Source organism: Lampetra planeri, chromosome 78, assembly GCF_965212315.1.
Source record: "Lampetra planeri chromosome 78, kcLamPlan1.2.h2, whole genome shotgun sequence".
Taxonomy (NCBI): Eukaryota; Metazoa; Chordata; class Hyperoartia; order Petromyzontiformes; family Petromyzontidae; genus Lampetra; species Lampetra planeri.
Genome location: NC_136183.1, coordinates 2975617 through 2987811, shown reverse-complemented (window position 1 = coordinate 2987811; position 12195 = coordinate 2975617). Strand labels below are relative to the sequence as shown.

General features: G+C 53.7%; 1 pseudogene across 1 annotated transcript in view; it reads right to left on the bottom strand.

Annotated features, from left to right (window-relative positions):
- Positions 1 to 12195, bottom strand: part of LOC144738235 (uncharacterized) — a 58371-nt pseudogene that overhangs the window by 8533 nt on the left and 37643 nt on the right. The window contains exons 4-6 of the transcript XR_013589189.1: positions 10863 to 11073; positions 10154 to 10199; positions 5484 to 6698 (exon numbers count right to left, since the gene is read on the bottom strand). The product of XR_013589189.1 is annotated as an uncharacterized LOC144738235 (transcript). The remainder of the gene's footprint in view (positions 1 to 5483; positions 6699 to 10153; positions 10200 to 10862; positions 11074 to 12195) is intronic.

Below are 12195 nucleotides of genomic sequence, written 5' to 3'. Positions count from 1 at the left end.
GCTTGGCCTGGTAAGAGCAAAAAAACTGTAGAAATATTTAAAAGAAAAAAAAATTCAAAGTAGTGAGCCAGATGAAGACAAATTAAACTTCAGCAGAGAATTAAAGCAAATGCGATCAGGCGAGGGCAGGAGACAAGGCACCCTCATGGCTAGGCCCCGCGTTGTAATGTTCCAACCTGGACATCGATTCCATCCTCGCTGCTACTCAATTGATATCCCTACGAGAGGAGCGAGGCTCTACCTGGGTAAACAACAACAACAACCACCACAACAACAACAACAACCACCACGATGTGAACTTCTCACCTCGGATCTCAGTGAGCGCGGGCGATGATCGGCAGCTTCCTGGTGTCTCGTGACGTCACGCGGCAGCATGACGTCACTAGCGGAGTACACCCCCCCATCACGCCGATGAGGTAATGCAGTGGTGACGTCAGAGAGCGGGGTTAGAGTTTAAGTTCATTAAGATTCCTATTCCATTGATCCCTCTGTAGTGTTGTACAGACGGACTCTTCAACGTCTTTTGTAGCACACACTTTTATTCGTCTTATGAACACAGTCCCTATGCACTGAGGGGTATTCGGTCCCCTCACCCGTTACACTCAGAACGTACAAGCCTCCGCACCCTACAGGCTACTTAATATCCCGCTCTTCCAATGTCCTCTGACTGGACCTAAGGGATGTCTCCCCGACCACTGGTTACTCTGAACCCTAGCCCTTATAAGGGCTGGAGGGCTTGGTCCAGGGTCCTAGGCTTCTTCCGCCGTCTTGGGTCTTCGTGTAGTCGAACTCCCCGAGAGCTCTGAGCGCTCTGGCTTTATACTTGTTCATGGCCGGGTTGTCCAATCCCCGGCCACCTTGTGGAACCCTGTGATTGGTCGTTACCAATCTGCTTTAGGATCCCAATTCACCCTATCTGACCCTGACCGTTCGGTTGCGCGGGAAAACCTTGTTTACGGTCAGCTCTCACAACTTGTGAGACCCTGACCGTTAGTTTGAGCGGGAAAACCTTGTCAACGATTAGCTCTCCCAGTTTGTGAACATGGAGTGGGTAACTCTACTACATCACCTTCCCCTTCGGAAGCCTCAGCCGTCCCGGCTGTTACAAGCAGAAAATCCCCATCAATGAATCAAAGTGTGTGTGCCACAACCAACCAGAACAAGAACACCCAACAAGAACAGGAACACCCACTATAAATACCCCCCCCATCAACAACGCAACATATGTACCTGGTCAGAACCAATCACAAATAACGACATTCACGACGCACAACGCATGCAGCATTCAGCTGCCGCAAAAAAAAAAAATGGGCAATCAAGAAAACCGACGCGATCTAGCCCGTGTGTATTTCGCGGGCCCGTCGTAGGGAATGGGTGCCCTTTTTCGGGCTGCAGGCTGACCAGACATCCTGGCAAAAATGTCAGCAGGGGCAGGAGGCCTCTCTGCGGAGACCCTTGGAGCAGACGGGTCGGGCAGCCTGGGAAACATGTTGGGCGGGTCAGGCATTCTGGCAAACATGTTGGGTGGGTCAGAAGGTCCCTTTGCAGAGACTCTTGGTGTAGACGGGTCAGGCATCCTGGCAAACATGTTAGGTGGGTCGGGCATCCTGGCAAACATGTTGGGTGGGCCCAGAGGCCTTTTTGCAGAGACTCGTGGCTCGCCCGGCTCCCTCAGTCCCGCATCATCTGCGGGAGGAATGACACGTCTGCGCTGTGGGTTAGGTACTAACGGGGCGACATCCTGCTCGTTGGGCATATCACACGCTCGGCCCTCGTGTTTTGAGTGTGACGCAGAGCCGCGCGGAGCAACAAATGGCTTCAGACGAGAGGGGTGCACGAACCAGCGACGTCGTCCCCAACGGATTTTAACACATTGAGGGCGCATTACCTGGACCACCTCAACCGGACCCCGCCATGGTTTAAGGAGTTTAGCCGATGTGGACACCGGCACCTGGGGGAAATGAAGCCACGCCATATCACCTGGAGCCCACTGATGCACGGACGTGTGAGAGGCTTGCAACCTTGAATTAGTCCGCTGGCGGGAGGCGGAATTTTCGATCGCCGCATCACGAGCCTCAGACAGCTTTTGTAGGTTGAACCGCAAATGGTCAGTGAGCTTCGATGACCGTGGAAGCTGCTCTATCCCAAGCCGTACGTCAGCGGGGGGAATGGCCTCCCTGCCATACATTAGGAAAAATGGGGAGAACCCTGTCGCTGAATGTGGCGCCATGCGGTAAGCAGCGAGGACCCCTGGGATCTGCAGGTCCCAGTCTACGTGAGATTCGTCAACCTGATGGCATAGCATAGAGGTGAGGGTTCTATGCAACCGCTCCACCATGCCATCTGTTTGGGGGTGATAGGGCGAAGGGCGCACCTTCTTAGTGCCCAACAGGCGGCATACCTCACTCAGCAGGGTACTTGAAAAATTTCTTCCCTGATCGGTCAGCAACCGTTCTGGAGCGCCCTTGTCCAGCACATAGCCTTGAACAAAGGCGTCCACCACGGCTGCTGCCGACTGGTTGGGGAGGGCCCAGGCCATAGGCCACCGTGTAAAATACTCCACCCCAACCAGAAGGTACTTGTTACCATGAGGCGTTGTAGGGAAAGGCCCCAAAATGTCGAGAGCAACCAGCTCGTTCACACGGGATACCGTGATGGGCTGCAGCGGTGGGCATGCCGGCTTCGCTGGAGGTTTACGTTGCGCACATTGGGTGCAGCCCGTTAAAATATCAGTTACATCGCGAAGCATGCCCGGCCAGTAAAATTGTAATCCTAGCAACCCAATGGTTTTATGCACACCCAGGTGCGACAAACGCTCGTGTGCCACGCACACAGCTGAACACCGCAAAGCCGATGGCACAACAATCTTTTACTGGCAAGAATCAGCATCCCAATGCATGAGCAGACCGCGGCGCATGGCAAAAGAGTTCGATTTACTTGAACGTGCGGACGAATCACATGCGCGACGACGCAAAGGCAACAATGACGCATCGTTCATTTGGTGCTGACCCCATTCGTCCAACGTTATCCCCAGCAAGTCGTCACTTGCTGGCGGATTTTCGTGGTCCGCACCCGGCGCAGGATCGGAAGGAAGGGCAGCAGAAACCGTTTCAGGAGGTGCAACCGGGCATATTATTTGCGGTTTGCACCGGCCAGAACCCGTGAAACAGGCGCATTGTTCTGACGGGAGGCGAGATAGCGCGTCCGCATTACTGTGCTGTGTACCCTTACGGTAAATCACCATAAAATTGTAGTCCTGGAGGACTTCAAGCCATCGGGAGAGCTGGCCAGACGGTTGGTCAATGCGCAAAGCGTATTGTAACGCAGAGTGATCGGAGCGCACGGTAAACTGTTGACCGTACAGGTATGGCCTGTATTGTTGTATAAAGTAAACAATGGCCAGCAGCTCGCGTCGGGTTACACAATAACGTTGCTCTGCAGGGGGCAAAACCCTGCTTCCATAGGCAACCACCCTCTCAACGCCATCAACGATTTGGGACAGCACCCCGCCGATCCCGGTGTTACTGGCATCTGTGTCCAGAATAAACGGCTTTGCGAAATCGGGGTAAGCCAGGGGCGGTGCTGCTACAAGAGCGTTCCGTAAGGAGTCAAATGCGGCCTGTTCCATGTCTCTCCAATGAAATTTCAGCCCTTTCGCTGTAAGAGCGTGTAGTGGCTTGGCGATTGTAGCGAAACCAGCTACAAAGCGTCGGTAGTACGACGAGAACCCGATAAAACTGCGAACATCCCCAGCAGAGGTGGGGGTAGGCCATTGGCTGACACATTTAGTCTTTTCAGGGTCTGTGGAAATACCCGAGCGGCTGACTATGTGGCCTAGATAGCACACAGACTCCCGCAGAAGGTGGCACTTCTGCGGTTTGAATTTGAGGTCCGCAGCTTGCATTTTCTCGAAAACGGCGCGCAACCGTTCAATGTGATCGTTGAACGTGCGGCCAAAGACGATAACGTCATCAAGATAGATAAGGTATGAGTCCCACTGGAGCCCAGCGAGGACCAGTTCCATGAGCCTCTGAAACGTCGCTGGAGCCGAGTGGAGCCCCATGGGCAATCTATTAAACTCGAAAAGGCCCTGTGGTGTCCGAAAAGCAGTCTTTGGCTTTGACGCTTCGTCGAGGGGGAGTTGCCAAAACCCTGACAGAAGGTCCAAAGTGGAAAAATAACGCGCCCCTGCCAGAGCATCCAATGACTCATCCATACGTGGAAGAGGATATGCGTCAGCCACGGATATTTTATTAAGGTGCCGAAAATCTACACAGAATCGAAGACTGCCATCGTGCTTTTTGACCAGCACTATCGGAGCACTCCAGGGGCTGTTGGAAGGAGAAATGATATCAGCCGCCAGCATGTCGTCAACTGCCCATTTAACATGCTGTTTCTCCGCAGGGCTGAGCCGAAACGGGTTTTGGCGGATAGGGGCAGCGTCACCAGTGTCAATGTGGTGACGCAGCAGCTTGGTGCAGCCAATATCAAATTGTGATTTGCTGAACACATCCGAGAATTCCCGCAAAAGAGCTCGCAATTTACTCTGCTGTGACACGGATAAATCGCCGGCATCCGCGCAAAGAGCGTCAATCCATCCCTCGTCTACGTTATGAGGGCGAGGCTGCTGACTGTTCGCTACGTGTCCAACAACCCCAGTCCCCAGGGGCGCCACTGTCGCATGAGCGAGCACTGTCCCCTGTGGAATGACGGTGTCGGACAAACCGACATTCAAAACTTGCATAAATGGCTCCCTGTCGCCTGCTACAAGAGTCTGTGCGCCCACCAACGATAGGCTCTTAACTGCTTTGTTGGAGGGTCCCAATAAAATGCCATTTACTGAGGCGGTGGGAGTGAGCGGTTCTCTTTAACCGCAAGGGTACGAGCATTTGTGCCCCTGGCGGAATGCGTACGGCGCAAGCCGCAAAAGCCTGTACGGAGGCATTTTCCGTCCGTGAATGCGTGGTTGCGGGTTAAAATGCCATCCGCCGGCCCGACGGAAGTTCAATACATCCCTGATCGATAAGGATTTTAACGGGCATTTTGGCAAGAAAATCGGTTCCCAGAAGGCATTGCACCGCCAGGGAAGAAGATACAAAAACAGGGCCGGCCAATTTAATATCACCAATGGCAATTTGCGCCCGAATTTGCCCGAGAATCCCTAGCGAACTTCCATTTGCGGCAAAAAACGGAACGGAAACCTTTTCCAATGAACGACATCGCACGGGCAGTATGTTGTAAATTAACTCGGAGATGATAGTATCGACAAGCACGCGCACTTCTACCCCCTCGATCGAACCAACAACCACCGAGGAACCCGCCGTCGCTACAACCACTCTATGGGCCAGCTCAGACCACTGCCCGGGTCGTAGTGGTCGCGAAAAGTCGCCCGAACGCCTCGCGTCATACGCCGTATTTCGAGCGAAGTCAATGGTGCGTTGTGGTGTTTATGAGGACCGAGCGTGAGGGGTGGCGCGACTCGCCTGGTTATGCTGCGCCGCTCTGGAAGCTCTGTAGTCCCGGTCTCGGGATCCGGAGAAGCGGCGGCGAGGTGCACGGCAGTCGGAAGAAACGTGGCCTCGGCGGCCACAGTTGAAGCACGTCACGTCGCCGCAGGGGAAAGACCGTCCCCGCTCCCGGTCGTCGCGGCGTCCGATGCGATCCGGTGATCGCTGGAGCGTTGTGCTGAACGTCGAGAAGACTCGATCTGGAGAGCGCGCGTTGTCCCTGCTGGCAGGCCCCACTGTCATAGCTGATGCGGTGATGGTCTCGTCCTGGTCGAGCATCAGGTGAGCATGAATGCTCCGGGCAGCTCGCAGTGAGCACATATCTTCATCATCCACAGCCTGGATGACAAGGCGCAGTCCCCTCGCCATCTCCAACAGCTTCTGTAGGACGAGTGCGTCGATAGCCTCATCGTCCTTGCGGGGGTAAGCCGCTCTTGCCATAGCGAGTAGCGCGGTGCGGAACACCAATGGCGACTCCCTTGGCTTGCACCGTCTCTCGTAGAACTGGTGGCGTGTGGCGGAAGGAGGTCCGTAGACATCAGACAGCCGCTGAAGTGCTGCTTGTAGTGTCGCCCTTTGTCGCTTGGGAATGGAGATGAGTGCAGCGAGAGAGTCATCGTCCAAGGTGGCTGGCAGTGCACGAAGTGCTTGTGCATCCGACCAGCCCACCATCTCCTGGTGGCTGAGGAAGCGACGTTGAAATGGCGCCCAGTCGCCCCCTGTGGACGAGAATTCGCGAAAGACAGACAGTCGTTGCTGTAGAGCAGCTGTGTCGTCGTCTTCGTCAAGGTCGGACTCGGCTCCAAACGCGGCGATCGCTTGGCGTCGCAGCCGTGATGACGCGGTGTTGCTGGAGGGTCCTGCAGAGGCAGCGTCGCTCTCTGATGACGCGGTGTGTCGTGATTGGCCCCCGGAGGTCCCAGCATGCACTTGGCTTCCGCCTCCGGCGGAACCCCGTGACCCATCGGCGGGAAAGACGACCTCTTCCGGGTTTGCGATGGCGGAGACGTTCGCTGTCAGCCGTTCCTCTCCGCCCGCAGCCCCCAGGGTAAGTTGCTCCAGGATGGCTGCTGCAGCATGCAGCAGCTGGGCGAGACGGGCGTGAGCAGCCTGGGTGCCGTCGTTCGCGGCGGTCGGCTGCACTGCTGGTGGTGGGACGGCTGGAGACACGCCAGCGTCTTCAGCGCCGCCCTCAGCACCCACGGGTGAGTCGGAGCTTGCATCGTCGGGACTTCGCGTGCGGTTCGTTCGTCTTGTTTCCATCTTCTGACACCAATGTAGTGCTGTACAGACGGACTCTTCAACGTCTTTTGTAGCACACACTTTTATTCGTCTTATGAACACAGTCCCTATGCACTGAGGGGTATTCGGTCCCCTCACCCGTTACACTCAGAACGTACAAGCCTCCGCACCCTACAGGCTACTTAATATCCCGCTCTTCCAATGTCCTCTGACTGGACCTAAGGGATGTCTCCCCGACCACTGGTTACTCTGAACCCGAGCCCTTATAAGGGCTGGAGGGCTTGGTCCAGGGTCCTAGGCTTCTTCCGCCGTCTTGGGTCTTCGTGTAGTCGAACTCCCCGAGAGCTCTGAGTGCTCTCGCTTTATACTTGTTCGTGGCCGGGTTGTCCAATCCCCGGCCACCTTGTGGAACCCTGTGATTGGTCGTTCCCAATCTGCTTTAGGATCCTAATTCACCCTATCTGACCCTGACCGTTAGGTCGCGCGGGAAAACCTTGTTTACGGTCAGCTCTCACAACTTGTGAGACCCTGACCGTTAGTTTGAGCGGGAAAACCTTGTCAACGATTAGCTCTCCCAGTTTGTGAACATGGAGTGGGTAACTCTACTACACCTCTATTGAACATTGACCCTTTGGGTGCGTGAGCTCAACAACGTGAACATTGTGTGTACAAACTGTGTATGCAGTGTGTGTGTACAAACTGTGTAAATGACGTCACGCAACTGGGGAGGGGACGGTCAGACATTTGTGACGATGTGTGACGATGGGGGGGTGTGATAAATGTGACGTCACATCAAAATGCGCAACTTAAATGAATATAGACAACACGTTCTTCTTGATTAAATATACATTTAATGTTTTCTCCTACAACGTCAGAGTGTAGCGCCACATTAAATACGCAATTTGAAGCATGTTTTTTTGGGGGGAGGGTGGGCAGAGCTTTGTGACGTCATATTTGAGGGGGGTTCTGACTTTTTGTGACGTCGTGTGACGAAGGGGGGGGGGTCAAAATCGTCCAAAATCGCGTGACGTCATTTATGGACGGCCCCTGTATACAAACTGTGTACACACACACGGTGTGCGCGCGCGCACACAATGTGTGTGTACACTGTTGGCACAGTAGGAGGCACAGGTGGTGCATCGGCCAGTCATCTCAGTTGAACCATGGCACCTGAGTCTGCCCTGTGACCTCCTGCCGGCGGGAGTTCGACACTTCACGTGGCCTTAACGTGCACATAGCCTGGCACAAGCGCCATGGGGACATCACCACCACGTATTGGCGAATGGCAGTTATTGTTTTTGTTAGTGTATTTGTGTATACAGTGTATGTGCAGACTGTGTGTACGCTGTATATACATTGTGTGTACACAATACGTCTACCCTGCGGATGTGGACAGTGTGTGGGTGATCCGAATCTGTCGGGCGGCATTATCTTTCCATCAGCTCTGCAATGCTGTGTGGAAGCTACCTGGCCTGTCGCTCCGCATGAAGCTCCGGGTTTTCTCGGCAACAGTCATGCCCTCCGTTCTCTAGGCATGTGAAATGTGGACCCCTCTAAATGGAACATCTGCGTAGAACCACTGGTTGGCATGCCAACACTCAGATTGAGGGAAGCCAAGTGGTAGCGCATTCTCTATTTATTGCAGAGGTTCAAGGTTCAAATCCGACAGGCACCCCTGGCTACTCCAGTAACCTCAACCAAAATATGCACCGTCTGCTTAAAGAATGGATGTAAAACATATTGTGTTATTCAAAACACATTGGTCTTTGCATGTTGGTGTCATTGTCAAAATTTGGGAAATTCCAAATGTCCAAAAATTGCACAACTGAGATTACACATTAATTATCGCCCGACTGACTGACAGACTCATATCCACATGCAGGCTGGTGCTGGGCCACCTTATGCCACACAGAGGCAGCTGCCACTTAGGGGTGCTCTTCGAGTGTTTGTGATGAGATATGATACAAAACTTTGAATTGCTGAGGCAATTAAGAAAGTTTAACACGTAGGCTTTTGCAACCAATATCATCCATAAGATATTCATAGTCTTAGGTTTTTTCGGTAAAGTCACGTAGGTAAAAATGTTACATTAATAAAAGTAAAATAACAAATTTAAATCACGATGTTTCGGAGGCAACACAAGCTTCCGTCTTCCGGTGGAACCGTCACAGCACGACAGCTGTATCAAGTAAATGAGAGATTACAAGAGATACCACTCCGTATATATAATGGTTGAGGGGGGGGGGAAGGGCCAGGAACGGCCCACTTTTAATTATTATGGTAAGGTGCGGCTTGAGACTACGGCTAGACTGTATAACAAATGACTGAGCCTTTATTATGGTGAGGTGCGGCTTGAGACTACGGCTAGCCTACATAACAAAATGCTGCAAATGAGACCGAGCCTCTGCCATGTAGATGGTAAAAGCACAAAAAGCAGGTCAGGAAGAAACAGCCTCCTGCTATGTTGTTTGGTGGGTAAAACTTATAGCAGGAAACCAGTGTGTGAAAAAAGAAGCTAAACCTGGTAAAACAAAACTGGCTGTCTATCAGTAACCTGTATAGTAACTCAAGAATAGTTGTCTGTCAAATAAGATGGTCCAAATAAGTGTAGTTAAATCTGTTTTGCATGGTTAATCACATCTTTCCAATGATTACTCAGTTTGTAACCATCATCACGGTTGAAATTATGTCGGTTTGTATATTTGTATGGCTTCGTGTACAAACCTTTGATGGTAGCCAGGAGGTTTGCAGAGCACCTTGGTCTCGGAAAAGACAATTTCATGAGAGCCCACAGAGTTGTAGCAATGATCGGCAACGGCCGAAGAATCAGTTCTGCTGTGTTTCAGATCTGACTTGTGCTCGCGGACACGATCAGAGACATGACGTTTCGTTTCTCCAATGTAGCAATCACCACAACTGCAACTCAGTTTGTAGACTCCAGGATACTGTAAGTCAGGAACGACATCCTTCACAGACTTTACCGATAAAACCTAAGAATATGAATCCTTGCAGTCACGAAAGCTTCAAATCTAGAATCATGCATAAGATTTTTTTTGGGTTAGATCGCGTAAATATAAATGCGCTCTCTCTAGTCGTCTAGCCTAGCCTAAACACAACCTTGCCCGTGTAGCACCGATGGCGCTGACCGAGACAGCCAACAACTATCCGGCCGCACAATATCTAGCAAAGATGACAGCGACGACGACACGAGCCCACTTCCAGAACCGGCAGCGCTGAGCTCCCGCTCTCAACTGCTTTTATTGTACCCAGCGTGGCCTGGCTCTGCATTGGTCGCACCTTTCTTCTCGAACCCTCTAGCAGGTTCCAGGGGCTTCCAGATAGGGTCTTCCATGACCCTTGCCCCAGTTTCTCCACCCTGCCGACACATTCGTGTATATGCTCACCGGCGTGTGTATTATTTGTCCACCGCAGTTGCCGTTGCAACTGCAACTGGGGGACAGGCAGAGCAACCCCAACCCAGAGGAACACCATCAACACGAAAAAACAATTTACCCCAAAAAAAAAACCTTGGTTGCAACACAACCGCAGTGTATCCCACAAACCATAACCACGTAGTGCAACTCCGGCGCCCCCCGCGGACCGCCAACAAAAAGGACAACCCGTGGCACCCCCCCACAAGCCGCCAACACGCAGCGCAACTGCGGCATGGGCAAGAACCCCATCAGGGACCACATAACCGTGACGCCCCCCCCCCCCCCACGAGAGCCGATAACACAAGCCAAACAATATACACAACCCCCCCAAATCCGACCTTACAAGGGAGAGTCCGCCTTTACCAGAACATAGCTCACGTGAGCCGGTCCTCGACACTGGTTACCCCCGCCTTGGCAGGGTTTGCATTCCTTGAGATTCCGAGGAATGGGAACCAAAAAACAATGGCCGAAGGGCACGGCCCTTTCCTGAAATCCGCAGTAGCATCTAATCAGATCCAGCCCCTGACACTTTGCACACGGCAGTCACGGAAAGCATCAGAGACTTGGATCCGGTGCAGCTTGGGAAAATGTTGCCGGCAGGTCGGAGTGCTACGGTGGTGCTGCCGGCACCCTGCTGACACCCCGGCATTCTATCGCGATGTGGCTCGGCTGACCACACCTGAAACACTTGGCCGTGGGACCCCAGGGCGGAGGGGGCTTCCCCGGTTGCCAACCCACCCGTGGGGGCCTTCTCCCGTGCGTCCCCAGGCCGCACACCACAGCCACCATGTCCTCCTCCTGCCACGGCCAAGCCTCCACTTTGGGCCAATGCTGGCGGGCCTCGTGGCCCTGAATTTCCCGGGCCACCTTCAAGGACGTGATCCCCGAGCCTTCCTCCGAAGGGTAGGACGATCCCCGACTCCCGACGCCAGCAGTCTTTCCACCGCCAAGGAGTCGAGCGCCATCTCACCCGTCTGGAGGAATGCGGTCTGCCCCAGCACCAGCAGCGCCTCCCGGAAAGTGAAAGGTTTCTCGGCTTCCCCTCGCTTCCACTGGAGAAATCTCGGGCGGGCATCACACGGGAGGCCAAAAATATCCCCTTGCAGCGCCTTTAACTCCGCCGCCCCTCCAGCGCTGTCCCGCGCTCTTCACAAAATAGCGCCTGCCAGCCATGCCAAGCCCACTACGGGCAAAATGGCACCCACCACATGTGCGGTCTCCGGCCCAGGATCCTCCGCTCTCCCACAGAGATGGGGATCGCCGTTAGGGTCCCCTCGTGACTCTTTTACACCCCGCTGGCTGTGGAGTGACTCCCGCACTTCCCCGCGCTCCCCTCAACATGGTGGTCCTCGGCCATGCCGCGTGTTCGGCGCATGACCACGGAGGATCGGGCTCCTCTCTCGCCAATTTTCCGCCAATCTCCTGCCGATCCGCAGCCGCTCTCTCTCCGCCAATGGGCTTCATAACCGGGTTCCCGTGGCTGCTGGAGGGATGAATGTTTCGCCATTCCCATCCTCCAATGACACTATAGGTGGGTTCTTTCTTCACCCCACTCCTAACACCAGTTGTAGTGTCATCGTTGCGGGAGACAAGGTTTCTAAGGGGGCACCTTTATTAATACCTTCACAGGTTTGCCATCGTACTACCTCGTCGTCAAACCTAGCATAAACACAACCCTGACCATGTAACACCAATGGCGCTGACCGAGACAACCAACAACTATCCGGCCGTGCAATATCTAGCGAAGACGGCATTGACGAAGGCGGCGAAGATGACAGCCATGACGAGATGAGTCCACTCCCAAAACTGACAGCCCTCAGCTCCCACTCTCAGCTGCTTTCATGCTACCCAGTACGGCCTAGCTTCGTCCTGGCCGCGCTTCCCTTCTCGAACCCACTAGCAGGTTCCAGGAGCTTCCAGATGGAGTCTTCCATGACCCTTGCCCCAGTTTTTCTGCCCTGCCGACTAACCCGTGTATATGCTCACTGGCGTGTGTACTATTTGTCCACCGC